This window comes from Molossus molossus, unplaced genomic scaffold (assembly GCF_014108415.1).
Source record: "Molossus molossus isolate mMolMol1 unplaced genomic scaffold, mMolMol1.p scaffold_m16_p_9, whole genome shotgun sequence".
Classification (NCBI taxonomy): Eukaryota; Metazoa; Chordata; class Mammalia; order Chiroptera; family Molossidae; genus Molossus; species Molossus molossus.
Window position 1 is genome coordinate 22,833,026 of NW_023425403.1, and position 10,582 is coordinate 22,843,607.

The window sequence follows — 10,582 nt, forward strand, 5'->3', positions numbered from 1 at the left end:
CCAGTTGAAATCATACCATTACAGGCAATTTTGTGTGCCCCCTAATTTTTGCATAATATTACATTAACATTTTTGCCTTTCATTAGCAAAATTGCTTCAAATTTGTCATTATTAATAGAGAAAGCCCAAATTAATGTGCAGTCAAAACAGTAACATCAGCTTCCATGGTGAGTATTATGCTTCTTCCTCCTTCCTCCAGCCTATTGCTATTGTAGACATCTTTGGTTGTGACTTCAAATCACAATTTAAATTAAATTATATCCAAGCAACCTCTGAAATCTCCTAATTGCAACTATTATTCTATTCTTGTTTTTCTACCATATGCACAGAGGTATTTTGAGAGAAAACATAAAAGGTGGTTATTTCCATTATGATCAACTTAAGTACTTTAAGTCCTCATACTAATTTTTTTTTAATTTAAGTAATAAAGAAGCAATCATTGTTAAAACTATGTAAATAAAAGCAGGAAGACTCATTTGACTTGACTTCTTAATGAATCCCTAAGGGCTCTTCACGTGACTACTTTCTTTTCTAAGTGGTACAAGCCATTTGTTTAACATCCTGTTGTAGATATGTTCTCTCTTGCATATGACTTGCAAAATCTTTTTCTTCCTTTTGTTTATCTTTACTCTCCTGGTGCATCTCCTGCTTTCTCGTTTCCTCAGACATCACTAAGAGTGGTTGTATAGTCACAGCATGAAGTCCTTCGGTTATCTTTAATAGAAATCTGCATTCTTGATTAAAGAAACAAAACTCATTCTAGCTCATTTTGGCAGAAAAAACATTGTTCATTGGATTATTTCGAGGGGCTTGTGGGATCTCCATGAGGATTAGAGCAATGGGTTTAGGAGCCAAACAACAATATGCAAATGGGTTCGACCTTTAACTCCCAAAACAGAGTTGAGATCAGGTTGTCACATACCGTACAGTAGGCTTTGGCTGGCAGCTGGAAGAAGGCATAAGGGAGTCATAACCAGTACACTTGTGTACACACACACACACACACACACACACACACACACTGCGTGAAGAAACACCTTCCTCTTTGCCCCCGCCTCTCAAGACACCAACACTAGGCCCCCAGCACTTCCCCTTAGGAGACCCAGGTCCCACAGCCCCTCCCTTCCGACTCGGAGACCCCATTAAAGTTTCTCCTCGGAGGTCTGAGCTTCATCTCCATGGGACTCCTCCTTCAACAATTCAAATTTTAACTATTCCAACCTCTCTTCGTTGTTACCTGAGCCCTGGAGGTGATAGATGCTTCTTTTGTGTCTACATCTATGACACCCTTTTGGTCACCTAGTTAACAACATCTAGCCTGATTCATAATCTTTTTATTGAATTCTCTTGTCCGGGTAACTGGTGTCTTCTGCCTCCTGACTGGACCTCCTACAGAGGCAGAGCTGAGGTTCAAACCCAGGCAGGTGGGCTCAGAGGCTCTGGTCTTACCACCTCCCAGAGGAAGGAAACACCAACAAAAGCAAAGCAGGTTTCCTCCTTCCCCTATCACAGGCCAGCCTCCCTCACAGAATCTCCAAGACGCTCTTTGACCCCCCAGGAAGACCACCGCTGACCTAACCACACAGAGCAATTCAGCTTCTCCTTGTCTTTTCCAGCTTAGGATCTGGGCTTTACTTTTGCAAAACCTATGGGGTGTTTTTCCAAAACAAAAGAACTGTTGGCCCCCAGATGTGCAATCTAGTCTTCAGCTCGAACAATACAAGGAACATTAACATTTTGAAAAGAGAGCTGTTGTTTTTCTTAGGTTTCACATATCTCAGGGCCACTTCCTTAGGGGAACTCAAGGTCAAAGCACTTTCTTCCCAAGAGCCACTTCAAAGGAAACACACTTTGAAGCACCAGGTATAAGGTAACTGGGACAACCTGAAATGAGGCTGCAGAGACCAAGTCCCCACCCCACCCCATCCTCCCTCCCACCAAAGCAAGCACCAGGGGCCACAGTGGTTTTACCTGGAATACCTTACTCAATTCATTAAAGCTGCTTTGGCAGCAAATAACAGAAATAAAATTCATAATTCAAGCTAGCTTAAGCAAAAAAAAAAAAAAATTTGGTAATTTGAATTCAGTGGTGCATCACAGAACCTTGGGGCATATTTGGATGCTGCCGGCCTTAGAAAGGGATGAGAACTTGAAACTAGGAAGGCATCCTGACTCCTTTTTCCCTGCCGACAGTTCTCCTCACCTTCATATGCCTTTCCAGCAGTACACCTGCCGGTGAGCAGAGCCTTTCTCCTGTTCCAGTCAATTTCTTAGGAGCCAGGTTCTTCATCGGGGGAGGAGTGAGCAGAGAGGGAACAGTCATTCATTCGGTTAGCTGGCTCTCCCCCCCTATAAGGTTTCCACCAGTCATCCTACATAGCTCAGTGATCATCTATTATTTAATTTCACGGCAGATATTCATTTTCAGAAAAAACATTATTCACTAAATGTCATCAGCTGTAATCTTTCTGAATGCATAAGACAATTAAATTTCTAATTCTGAAGTCCTTGGTACAGACACCTTGCTTCAAAAATTAAAGAAAGACAAAACAGAAAGCATAATAGAGGAGGAAAAAATTACTGAGGTATTAGGTATCCTGTGGGCATAATAATGTTAAGCCAGATTTATTATAACTATTCTATGTATTATATGGACAATAGCACAGTCTCAACAAGTAAAAGACAACATGATTATAATGTTTATCCCATACAATAAGGCAAAGAACTGTGGGTAAGGACAGAGGAGAGGTGGGGGAAGGAATGTTGTGTCCTTGCTGAGAAACAGCCCTGGAGGCTCCCAGCAAGAACAGACCCATCCCCTGTGAGTTGTTCCCAAGGCCTAACCAAGGGCACAGGCTGACTCTCCCTACCCTGAGGGGCCTTCGTGAACAGGGAGTTTCTCTGGCCTCCACTCCCAGGAGAGTGTGTTCTTCATGCCAACTTCACTCATTTCTAACCAGTGACTCTTCAACCTGCCTCTTAGACTCACACACCCTGGTGGGCACAGTTGGTCCCCTTGGGGCACTGTCTCATGACAGGGGGAGACTTGGTCTGCTCTGGTGAATCTATCCTGCTCCCCACCACCAAGCCCACCTCGGCGAGGACACCCGGCAGCCTCTCCCGGGTCCACAGGCACAGTGTGGAACCGTTTGCCCCAGCTGTTGTTCTGACCCAAGCAGCATCCTCTCAGGTCCTAATTCAGTCTTGTCTCATGACTCACGTTCCTCCCTGGATGAACACCTGACTGGCCCCCTTCCAATAGGCTTCTCACGGCAGGGGCAGGGGCAGAGGCCGGAAGACACAGAGCTGTCAGCAATGAAGATGCAGGCCAGGTAGACCAGGAGGAGCCTGCAAGGGCCTAAACCTGAGTCTTAGCCCGTGATTCATTTCTACTGCAAATCAATGTCTCTCCAGGTTAATAGCTAAAGAGACAAGGCCCCGACATTTTACCACTGGGGGGGAAATTAGATAATAGATAGATAGGTAGATAGATAATAGATAGACAATTAAATATATGATATACATCATACACATGTGCATATGTTGGTATGCATACTTTTTTTTTTTTTCCCTCACCCGAGGATATTTTTCCATTTTTTGTACAGTAGAGTGGGAGGGAGAGAGAGGAAGGGAGAGAGAGAGAAACATCGATGTGAAAGGACACATCGAGTGGCTGCCACCCGCACGACCAACCAGGGCCGGGGACAAACTGCAACCGAAGTACGTGCCCTTAGCGGGAACCGAACCCGGGTCTCTCCGGACCGCAGGCCGACGCTCTAACCGCTGAGCCAAACTGGCCAGGGCGGTATGCATACTTTTTAAGAGGTCTGTAAAATTCTAGTGGTATGAATTCTATTACCCCCCCAGGGAAGAGTCATTTCCATGTATTTTTAAATCAACAGCACAGGATTATAATAGTGAGCCTAGGGCCTCGTACCAAAAGAAGCAAAAAGACCGAATGGTCAAATTATATAATAATAATAACTTCCATTTGTGAATTTTTACTGAATACCAGGCACTCTGCTGAGGGTCTTATTTAATTCCTTCATTTACTCCTCACAACTCTAGGAGTTGGTTCTATCAGTATCTGTGTTTTACAAATGAGGAAATAAAAGTTTAAAAATCAAATTACTTGCAGGGTCACAGAGCTAGGAGGAGGAAAGGCTTCCAATTTCTCCCTCCTCAGCTATACCAAGTCTTACCCATCAAAGGAGGGTGGAGGAAGACAGCTAAAATTAGTCCGACAACCTGCGACTCCCTTGTGAATGTCCTCTCCTGACATCCTGAAGGGAAGATGTGGCAGGCCACCCCCGTGCCTCTAGCATTTCATCCACAGGCGACATGTGTCCTCACTCCCTGCCTGTGACCCTCACCATCCAACGTCTCAAGAAGAACATGAGTGAGAGGGTAAGAGGGAGCAAGATCACCTCTCTGTAATCAGCACGCCCAAAGTGAGCCATTCTAGAGAGGCGAGGGGCTGTTTAAACTCCAAAGTACTATCCTTCACAAGTCTTCAGAGTCCTCATTTTACAAAGCGTGAGCAATCCTATTAACAGATTAGCCTGGTCTAAGCATTACTGAACCTGGTGCTCTGCCCGAGCTCGCGCCCGGAGGGTGGGTGGCGGCGCCAGGGCAGCGCAGAGGAGAGGCCAGCCGGTGGCCAAGGCGGGGTAGTCCCCTGAGAGCCTCTCCGCTGGTCCTCGCCTGTCTGCAGGTCCAGGTCCGGGGAGCTAGCAGACGGGGCTATTAGCAAGAGATGTGGATCGCTTGGCAAGCAGTGGAACAAATGCTAGACATAGAAATATAGTAGAACACTGTTTTGGAGCAGCTGGTCAACCCTTAATTATACCCCAGCGGGTTCTTACTCGAGAAGGAATATTGACTAAATTGTGCAGAATAAAGCCCAAAGCAAGGCAGTTTTTCTTATTTAACGATATTCTTGTATATGGTAATATTGTCATCCAGGAGAAAAAATATAACAAATATCATATTGTTGTCCTGGAAAATGTCCCCATTGATTCCATCAAAGATGAGGGAGACTTGAGGAATGGATGGCTTATCAAATCACCAGCTAAGTTATTTGCAGCTTATGTTGCTACTGCCATTAAGAAATCGGAATGGATGACTCACATAAATAAGTGTGTTACTGGTTTACTCTCCCGAAGTGGGAAAGCACCCAGTAATCAACACGCTGCGGTCTTGGTTCCTGACTCTGAGGCAACTGCATGTATGCGTTGTCAGAAAGCAAAATTCACTCCTGTTAATCATCTTCACCATTGCTGCGAATGTGGCTTTGTTGTCCTTGGGCCCTGCTCTGAAAAGAGATGTCTTCTTCCTGGCCAGTCCTGTGCGGAGTTGTGACTTCTGCTATGACCTGCTTTCTACTGGGGACCTGGCCACAGGCCAGCCTACTAGATCTGACTCTTACAGTTAGTCACTGATGTCTCCTTTAAATTATGTATCTGATGATGATAATAGCAGTGACTAAGGACATATGTTGAAATATTTAATTGGGTGTGACTATCTGAGAAGTAAGCTTTGGGGGGAATGTAAGATTCTGAACTCTGTTTTAATTTTGCTCTAGCCATGAATTTGTCTGAGAAACTTTTAACCTATGTGCCTCAATATATTGGTTAGAAAATAGGTCCTGTTGCCCTAGCCAGGTAGCTCTGTTGGATAAAGTGTCCTCCCAAAATGCCAGGGTCACAGGTTCCATCCCTGGTCAGGACACATTCATCAACCAATGAATGCATAAGTAAGTGGAACAACAAACTGATGTTTCTCACTCACTCTCTTAACAATAAATAAAACTTTAAAAAAGATTTTTAAAAGTCTTGTCATTCCCCTCAACCCCACCACTGCCTCCCCCCCAGCTCCCTACTGCTCTACGGGGATAGTCTATCGCAAATATAGCAGATGACTTTTTGGCTTCTTATTCTTGTTTAATTTTATATTATTTTATTGGAAGATTACAAAAAAGTGTTTATTTAATAACTCATGTACTACATTGTTGTTTATTATATGTTCTGTTATATGGGAAAATTAAAAGCAAAGAATGATGGAAAAAGGAGTATAATGTGGTTAGTTAATAATATTATTAGTTCTTTTTTTTTCCCCTAATCAGTCTATCTAACAGTTAAGGCACCAGTAACAAGAATACATGATTTGGAAATACTTTTCATATACCAACCTTATTATAATAGCACTGTTACAGGAAATAAACCCTTATCTTCTCACTTTTTAGTTTGTTTTAAAAATACACTTGGGCCCTGGCCAGTTTGGCTCAGTGGTTGAGCATTGACCTGTGGACCAGACAGTCCTGGGTTCAGTTCCCGCTAGGGGCACGTACCACAAAAAAAAAAAAAATACACTTGGGCTCTTTGAGGTGATATGAGTGCTTATGAATGGGTATAATTAGAAAATACTTGTCATCTGACGGCTACAAATAACTAAATTTAGAAGTTCTTCATATAAATATCTTTCCATAAAATAGTCATTATAGTTTTATGTTTTATAGATACCAAATTATAATTGTCAAATATAAATTTTAAATTAAGAGGAGATCGTTATTAGGAATTTGGTTTGGAACTTATCCAATATAGAATTATCATATTGCATTAGTTTCTATATGCAAAACATCTATAGGTATGCATTCATCTGCTTTAACATTATTTCTAGAATAAAATATCTTATAAAAATAATTGGAATAGATTAAAATCCTATGACAGAACACAGATCCACTTCGGCTAAGATCTGGAAGAAATAGTATGTAAGACTGGTCAAGACAGACCAGTTAATTTTGACTAGACTTCTATGGAAGTATTATCTATTTCAGTGTAACACTATCTTGAATTTACAAATGCAGTGTTATATTTTATAAAGTTTTGTAAAATCCCAAACACTATTTCTATTTTTGTGAAACAACTGCATGTTTAATCTGTTTCGGAAATCATTTTTCAATGTCTGGAACTACAGTGGCGATTGGTCTTTCTAAATTGTGAACTTTGCTGAGCCAATCCAGATTGCTTTTGAGAAGGGGTCATTTTTCACTCTGCTTTAAGGCAGCCATTAGGTTGAAAGTATATTTATCACATAAAATTTGATGCATTTTGCATTACTCTCTCTATTTGTATGCTACAGATAAGTACAGTCTTTCAAATAATAAAAAAAAATCAGTCTAAATATTTGTTTTAAAGTCTAAGTTATTTTGCTTTAAAACCTTTAAATCTAGATATATTGTATATGTCATGAGAGGTTTGATTCAATAACTTCTGATGAAGGATTCTTTGGTTTGGTTAAGGCACTAACTTTACTGTTAAATTGTGAAAGCCTCTGATATATGTAGATTTTCCTGTAGGAAATGTGAAAGAAAAGCACAATAGGTTTGCTTATTTTAATATCAGATGGACTTTTGTTTCCAAACAATGTACCATATAATCAACATATCTGAAAAGGACAATGAAACCTAGTGGACACTGACTGGTACATGGGAGCCCAGCAGATTCAGGAACCAAGGGGAAATGTTCTGTGATAACATTTGCATTGTCAACCTCTTGACTTTTCTGGTGTGCTTCAGTGGTTGAGCATCGACCTATGCACCAAGAGGTCACTCGTTCGATTCCTGGTCAGGGCACATGCCCAGGTGGTGGGCCCGATCCCCAGTGGGGGGCATGCAGGCGATGGCCAATTGATGTTCTCTCCCACTGATGTTTCCATCTCTCTCTCTAAAAATCAATATAAAAAAAATTTTTTTTAATAAATAAATGGTAATTAATCTTGGTAAATATGAACACGCGATAAAACGGAATCCTCTTAAACCCTTGAGAACCAGATTCCTATCACTCCATTAACAGAGATTTATGCCAGCACTGACTGTGGCCTGTGAGCAAAGCACACACACAGTCTCAAAATTGTGAACTAATAATACAGCTCAGTCACCTTTGGGGAGTATCCACAGCTACAATTTTAAACATATTCCCAGCATTGCTCTTTCCTGCTTGCCTGTCTTATTATTTTTGAATCACTGAAGGAGAACAAATTCACGACTTAATAGATCTTTTAAAATTTCATTGAGAACTCCTTAGTCTGACTTTCTTACTAAATTCAAGTATATTTGATTTCATTAATACTATATTTTATTATTGTTTAAGTGTATCTATATTTGTTCATACTCAAGTTCTTGGAATACTAAGTATCTTCATGTTTGTTAAGAAGATACAAAATAAAATTATTAAAATCTTTGTCATTTTTAAACATTGTACCACAAAGGAATAATTAGAGTAACCTCAATTTCCAAGCCTGTATGAGGAATGGCCCTTCTGTTCATTTCCTTTGAGACTTAAATGATACAATATGTTTCTTTTCCCTGGAAAATCATGAATGATAAGGAGCACATTGTGCCTGTGAGCATACCTTCTCAACCTATATTGTCCTGTGAGATTCATTTCTCAGAAACTGCACTGATTGAGACACATTCTCCTGTGAAGGACTCATAAATAGAACAATTTCCCAACAACATTGAATCGCCAAAGGGTGAAAACCTGATTATATTGTGATCACAAAAAATAAGCAATGGCTCTTTGTCTGTAACTGAATGGGCATAAAATGGTTAAAATGTCATCAAACAGCTCTAATCTTTCTCCTTTTATGAAAGCAAAAAGAGAAAGAACAGAGGATAAATTAGATTATGCCAGAAAGTAAAGACAGGAAAAGGGATTAAAGGAGGAAACACCCCCAGGAAAAAAAATCATAATAATGGGGAGGTCAAGAAAACATGTACATGAACATATATGCACAAAGTCAAAATAATTTGTTTAAATCATAGCACAATCAACATTTATGCCCAGAAAAATGGAGGTAGCTGGAACCGAAACAAATATCAGAATATTTGGAGGGAAAAAGAGAAAAATGATAATAAACTGCACTTATGTAGCATTTTACCATTTCAAAACCACTTTCTTTTTTTTTTCATTGATTTTTTTTTTGATTTTTTTTAATCTTTATTGTTGAATATATTACAGATGTTTCTCATTTTTCCCCCATTAACCCCCTCCTCCCCACTCCCACCCCCCTCCCGCCTTTTCCCACACTATTGTCTGTGTCCATTGGTTATGCATATAAGTTCTTTGGCTTATTTCTTCCCACCCCTCAACCCCTTTCCCTTTGAGGTTTGTCAGTCTAGCAATGAATTTGTACTTCTTAATTCCTTCACCTTTTCAACCATTCCCTCAACACCCTCCTCCCATCTGGCAACCAACAAAATGTTCTCTGTATCTATGAGAATGTTTCTGTTCTGCCTGTTCATTTTGTTTGTAGATTCCATTGTCGATAGATATGTATAATATTCATTGCCATTTTGTTTGTTCATATATTTTATCTTTTTCTTCAAAAAGTCCCTTCATCATTTCAGCCCCATACCTCTCATTAAATAATATACAGAAACAAACACAGGGAGGCAGCCAAAATGAAGAAACAAAGAAACAGGTCCCAAATGAAAAAAAAAACAGAACAGAACCCCAAGAAGAGAACTAAGCGAAATGGAGATAAGCAACCTAACAGATGCTGAGTTCAAAATGCTGCTTATAAGGATGCACAATGAATTTAGTGAGAACCTCAGTGAACTTAGTGAGGACCTCAAGAGCATAAAAAAGGACCAGTCAGAAATGAAGGATGCACAGTCAGAAATGAAGGAGGCATTAACTGAAATAAAGAATAATTTACACAGATTCAATAGTAGAGTAGGTAAAGCCAAGAAGCAAACCATCAATTTGGAATATAAGGAAGCAAAAAAATGCCCAATCAGAAGAGCAAAAGGAAAAAAGAATCCAAAAAAATGAGGATAGTGTAAGGAGCCTCTGGGACAACTTCAAGCGTGCCAACATTCGCATCTTGGGGGTGCCAAAAGGAGAAGAGAGAGAGCAAGAAATTGAAAAACTATCTGAAACAATAATGACAGAAAACTTCCCCAACTTGGTGAAGGAAACAGACATACAAGTCCAGGAAGCATAGAGTCCCAAACAAGATGAACCCCAAGAGGCCCACACCAAGACACATCATCATCGAAATGCAAAAGGTTCAAGACAAAGAGAGTATCTTAAAAGCAACAAGAGCAAAGTAGTTAGTTACCTACAAGGGAGTTTCCATAAGGCTGTCAGCTGATTTCTCAAAAGAAACTTTGCAGACCAGAAGGGAGTGGCAAGAAATATTCAGAGTGATGAATAGCAAGAACCTACAACCAAGATTACTCTATCCTGCAAAGCTGTCATTTAGAATCGATGGCCATATAAAGAGTTTCCCAGACAAGAAAAAGTTAAAGGAGTTCATCACCACAAAACCACTTTCTTATTATCTCATTTATTCTCCAAAAGAGCTATGAAACAGAAAGCCAGTTCATCCACTCACCTTGTGAAAGACTGAATTCCAGGCTTTGGTTAAGATGGCGGTATAGGTAAATGTGGTACTCTCATCCTCCCACATCCACATCAAAATTACAACTAAACTACAGAACAACCATCATTGAGAATTACCTGAAATCTACCTAAACAGAAGCCCTACAACTAAGGCTATACAGAAGCCACAAAGA

At 40.3% G+C, this 10,582-nt stretch overlaps 1 pseudogene; it reads left to right on the top strand.

The window, feature by feature from the left end:
- Positions 1-4,341: 4,341 nt before the first annotated feature.
- LOC118623037 lies at positions 4,342-5,488 on the top strand (annotated as a pseudogene).
- Positions 5,489-10,582: the final 5,094 nt, after the last annotated feature.